We start from the raw sequence: 6,000 nt of genomic DNA, 5'->3' as shown, positions 1-6,000 counted from the left end.
TTAAAGAGATTATCTTTTCTTCATTGTATATTTTTGCCTCCTTTGTCAAAGATAAGGTGCCCATAGGTGCCTGATTTATCTCCGGGCTTTCTATCTTGTTCCATTGATCTGTATTTCTGTCTTTGTGCCAGAACCATATTGTCTTGATGACTGCAGCTTTGTAGTATAGTCTGAAGTCAGGAAGGTTGATTCCTCCAGTTCCATTCTTATTTCTCAAGATAACTCTATTTGAGATTTTTTGTATTTCCATACAAATTGTGAAATTATTTTTTCCAGTTCTGTGAAAAATACCATTGGTAGCTTGATAGGAATTACACTGAATCTATAGATTACTTTAGGTAGTATACTCATTTTCACTATATTAATTTTTCCAACCCATGAACATGGTATATTTCTCCATCTATTTGTGTCCTCTTTGATTTCTTTCATCAGTGTTTTATAGTTTTCTATATATAGGTCTTTTGTTTCTTTAGGTAAATTTCTTCCTAAGTATTTTATTCTTTTCATTGCAATGGTGAATGGAATTAATTCCTTAATTTCTCTTTCTATTTTCACATTGTTTGTATATAGGAATGAAAGGAATTTCTGTGTATTAATTTTATATCCTGAAACTTTACTATATTCATTGATTAGCTCTAGTAATTTTCTGGAGGTGTCTGTAGGGTTTTCTACGTAGAGGACCATGTCATCTGTAAACAGTGAGAGTTTTACTTCTTCTTTTCCTATCTGGATTCCTTTTATTTCTTTTTCTTCTCTAATTACTATGGTTAGGACTTCCAGAACTATGTTGAATAGTAGTGGTGAAAGTGGGCACCCCCATCTTGTTCCTGATTTTAGAGGAAATACTTTCAATTTTTTGCCATTGAGGATAATGTTTGCTGGGGGTCATCATATATGACTTTTATTATGTTGAGGTATGTTTTTCTATGCTTGCTTTCTGGAGAGTTTTTATTGTAAATGGGTGTTGAATTTTGTCAAAGGCTTTCTCTGTATCTATTGAGATAGTCATATGATTTTCATCTTTCAGTTTGTTAATATGGTGTATCACATTGATTAATTTGCAAATACTGAAGAATCCTTGCATCCCTGGGATAAAGCACTCTTGGTCATGATGCATGATCTTTTTAATATGTTGTTGGCTTCTGTTTGCTAGGATTTTGTTAAGGATTTTTGCATCTATGTTCATCAGTGATATTGGCCTGTAGTTTTCTTTTTTTGTGGCATCTTTGTCTGCTTTTGGTATTAGGGTGATGGTGACCTTGTAGAATGAGTTTGGGAGTTTTCCTACCTCTGCAATTTTCTGAAAGAGTTTGAGTAGGATAGGTGTTAGCTCTTCTCTGAATTTTTGGTAGAATTCACCTATAAAGCCATCTGTTTCTTGGCTTTTGATTTTTTGAAGATTTTTGATTACAGCTTCAGTTTCCGTGCTCATGTTGAGTCTGTTAAGATTTTCTGTTTCTTCTTGGTTCAGTTTTGAAAGGTTATAGTTTTCTAAGAATTTGTCCATTTCTTCCAGGTTGTCCATTTTATTGGCATATAATTGCTCACAGTAGTCTCTTATGATCTTTTATATTTCTGTGTTGTCTGTTGTGATTTCTCCATTTTCATTTCTAATTTTATTGATTTGATTCTTCTCCCTTTTTTTCTTGATGAGTCTGGCTAATGGTTTGTCTATTTTATTTATCTTCTCAAAGAACCAGTTTTTAGTTTTGTTGATTTTTGCTATAGTCTGCTTTGTTTCTTTTTCATTTATATCTGCTCTGATTTTTATGATTTCGTTCCTTCTACTAACTTTGGGATTCTTCTTTTTCTAGTTGCCTTAGGTGTAAAGTTAGGTTATTCATTTCATGTTTGTCTTGATTCTTGAGGTCAGCTTGTATTGCTATGAATCTCCCTCTTAGCACTGCTTTCACTGAATCCCATAGGTTTGGCGTTATCATGGTTTCATTTTCATTTGTTTTTATGCATGCTTTGATTTCCTTTTTGATTTCTTCCATGATCTGTTAGTTATTCAGAAGTGTGTTATTTAGCCTCCATATGTTTGTATTTTTAATAGTTTTTTTTTTTCCCCTGTAGTTGACATCTAATCTTACCTCATTGTGATCAGAAAAGATGCTTGAAATAATTTCAGTTTTTTAAAATTTACCAAGGCTAGATTTATGGCCCAGAATGTGATCTATCCTGAACAATGTACCATGTGCACTTGAGAAAAAGGTGAATTCCATTGTTTGGGGGTGAAATGCCCTGTAAATATCAATTAGATATCAATAGTCCATTGTATCATTTAGAGCTTGTGTTTCCTTGCTAATTTTCTGTTTGGTTGATCTATCCATAAGTGTTAGTGGGGTATTAAAGTCCCCCACTATTATTGTGTTACTGTTAATTTCCCATTTCATACTTGTTAGCATTTGCCTTATGTATTGAGGTGCTCCTATGTTGGGTGCATATATATTTATAATTGTTATATCTTGTTCTTGGATTGATCCTTCAATCATTATGTAGTGTCCTTTGTCTCTTATCATGATCTTTATTTCAAAGTCTATTTTATCTGATATGAGTAATGCTTTCTTTTGGTCCCCATTTGCATGAAATATCTTTTTCAAGCCCTTCACTTTCAATCTGTATGTGTCCCTCGGTTTGAAATGGGTCTCTTGTAGACAGCATACGTAGGGGTCTTACTTTTGTATGCATTCGGCCGGTCTTTGTCTTTTGGTTGGAGCATTTAACCCATTTACATTTAAGGTAATTATTGATAAGTATGATCCTGTTACCATTTACTTTGTTGCTTTGAGTTCAGTTTTATTTTATTTTTTTAAGGTGTTTTAGTCTTGCCTTTATTTTAATACTGTTAACTTTATATTACAACTTTAATAACACCTTGAACAGATTTAAGGGCATTTTTTTCCAGACAAAATTCTCTGTTCTCCACAGACCACTTTATACTTACTGATTGAATAAGAAAAGTAAGAAATCATGTGGCACTTCAGTAGATTACTTTTCAGTTGTATAAACTACTTTTTCAGTTTCACATTCATGTCCATTGTTTTGCTGACTTCTTAGAATGGTCCATAAAGTAGATAGGTTGTAAATGAAACCAAAAGCACAAGTAACAAAAATTAAAATGAACTTCTGGGGGGCAAAAAAACAATATGTTGAAAAGCTAACCTACAGAGACAGATAAAAATATATGCAAACTATGTGTTTAACAAAAAGTTAATATCCAAAATATATAAAGAATCATACAACTCAATAGTAAAGAAGCAAATAATTCAATTAAAACTTGGACAAATAACAAGAAAAAAATTCAGTAACTATATATAGTGACAAATGTTAACTAGACTTATTGTAGTGATCATTTTTCAATATACAAATATCACATCATTATGTTGTACACCTGAAACTAATATAATGTTATATGTCAATTATACAACCCACTCCAGTATTCTTGCCTTGAGAATTTATGGACAGAGGAGCCTGGCAGGCTACAGTCCATGGGGTCTGGGTTCATTTTTATAAACCTTTACGGTGTTTCCTGTCTAGAGAAGATCCTTTAGCATTTGTTGAAGAGCTGGTTTGGTGGTGCTGAATTCTCTCAGCTTTTACTTGTCTGTAAAGTTTTGATTTCTCCTTCATTTCTGAATGAGATCCTTGCTGGGTAGAGTAATATTTGTTGCAGGTTTTTCTCTTTCTTCAACTTTAAGTATGTCCTGCCATTCCCTTCTGGCCTGAAGAGTTGCTGTTGAAAGATCAGATGTTATCTTATGGGGATTCCCCTTGTGTGTTATTTGTTGCTTTTCCCTTTTAATATTTGCTCTTTGTGTTTGATCTTTGTTAGTTTGTTAATATGTGTCTTGGGACGTTTTGCCTTCGGTTTATCCTATTTAGGATTCTCTGGGTTTCTTGGACTTGTGTGGGTATTTCCTTCCCCATATTAGGAAAGTTTTCAACTATTATCTCCTCAAATATTTTCTCCTGCCCTTTCTTTATGTCTTCTTCTGGGACACCTATGATTCAAATGTTGGGGCATTTGACATTGTCCCAGATATCTCTGAGGTTGTCCTCATTTCTTTTATTCTTTTTTCTTTTTTCCTCTCTGCTTCATTTATTTCTACCATTATATCTTCCACCTCACTTATCCTCTCTATTGCCTGTTATTCTACTGTTGGTTCCCTCCAGAGTGCTTTTGATCTCAGTTGTTGCATTACTCATTATTGATTGATTCTTCTTTATTTCTTCTAGGTCCTTGTTAAACATTTCTTGCATCTTCTCAATCCTTCTCTATTCTATTTATCTGTAACTCCATTTGTTTTTAAGATTTTTGGATCATCTTTACTATCATTATTCTGAATTCTTTTTCAGGTAGACTTCCTGTCTCCTCCTCTTTTTGTTTGGCTTGCTGGGCATTTATCATGTTTCTTCATCTGCTGAGTATTTCTCTGTCTTTTCATTTTCATTTTGTTTAAATTTCTATGTTTGGGGTGCCCTTTCTGCAGGCTGGAGGATCATGGTTCCTCTTAATTATTGAGTCTGCTCCCTGTGGGTGGGATTGTACTAATGGTTTGTCAAGGTTTCCTTATTGGGGAAGGTGGGTGGATCTGGATCTCTCCTCTCTGGAGTGCAATGAAGTGTCCAGTGGTGAGTTTTGGGATGTTTATGGGTTTGGCATGACTTTGGGAAGCCCGTCTTTTAATGTTCAGAGTTGTGTTCCTGTTTTGTTTGAGAATTAGTGTGGCGTGTCTTGCACTGGATCTTGTTGGCTCTTGGATGGAGCTTAGTTTCAGTGTAGATGTGGAGACTTTTGGGTAAACTCTTGTCTATTAACGTTCCCTGTAGTTAGGAGTTCTCTGATGTTCTAAAGTTTTGGAGTTAAACCTCCTGCCTCTGGCTTTTGGTCTTTCTTTTACAGTAGCCTCAAGACTTCTCCATCCATATAGCATAGAAGATAAAGCCCCTAGGTTATTTGTGAAACAATTCTCCACAGCCAGAAATACTCAGAGAGATTCACAGAATTATATAGAGAAGAGAAGAGGGAGGAGGAAGATAGATGTGACCAGAAGAAAAGGGGTGTCAAAAGGAGAGAGAGCAATCTAGCCAGTAATCAAATCTCTAAGCGCTCTCCACAGCCTGGAACACCCAGAGAGATTCACAGCATTATGCACGGAAAAGAAGAGGGAGGAAGGAGATAGAGATGACCTGGAGGAGAAAAGAAAGAGTCAAAAGGGGAGAGAGCAATAAAGCTGATAACCAAATCCCTAAGTGAAAATGGATACTGAAGACTAGATTCTTAGACATATAAAATCAATAACAAATATCAAAAAGCAAAGATTAAAAACCTAGAAGAGAAGTTAGACTCAAAAATACAATATAAAAAAAACACAAAAATTAAAAAGAAATATATGGAATATGTTTTTAAAAATAGGAGGGTTTTTTTGGAAAGGTAATAGTAAGCTAGAAAAATGAAAGTTAAAGGAATAATAACTAAATTTTTTTAAAAAATTAAAAAGTGATAATAGTAAAAATATATCTGAGAATTTCTCTGGAGCTGTTGTGGACAGTGTGGGGTCAGTTCAGTGTCAGATAGTCCCTTGTTCTGGCTTATAATTGTTCCCAAGTTCTATAATTGCCCCTCAAATGCAGTCTCAGCATTTACTGCAGGGTGTTAACCTATTGCAGCACTTCCCCGGGCAGTTCCCCCTTCTTTGTTTATTTTGGCTTCCTCTGTTTGCAAGTCTCTTCAGTGTCTAAATTCCACCCTGACACGAGGGGGCCAAGGTGGCCACTTACTCAGGTTCACTTGTTCAGTAGTGCTGTGGAGAGGGAGGGACACTGCAAAGAAATATTGCTGGCATGTTGGGGAGTGCTCGCAGTGAATGGACCATACTGGGTTTGCCACAGCCAAAGGTGGCGCATACTCCCCAGGTCCACACTACTCAGGTTCTAGGGTGCTCTGCAAGGGCACTGTCCCAGGTGAGCTCTGTATTTTGTGCACCTCCCACATCT

The sequence above is a fragment of the Bos mutus genome, chromosome 13, assembly GCF_027580195.1.
Source record: "Bos mutus isolate GX-2022 chromosome 13, NWIPB_WYAK_1.1, whole genome shotgun sequence".
In the NCBI taxonomy this organism is placed as follows: domain Eukaryota; kingdom Metazoa; phylum Chordata; class Mammalia; order Artiodactyla; family Bovidae; genus Bos; species Bos mutus.
The sequence above is the reverse complement of the archived record's forward strand: the minus strand, read 5'-3'. Positions refer to the sequence as shown.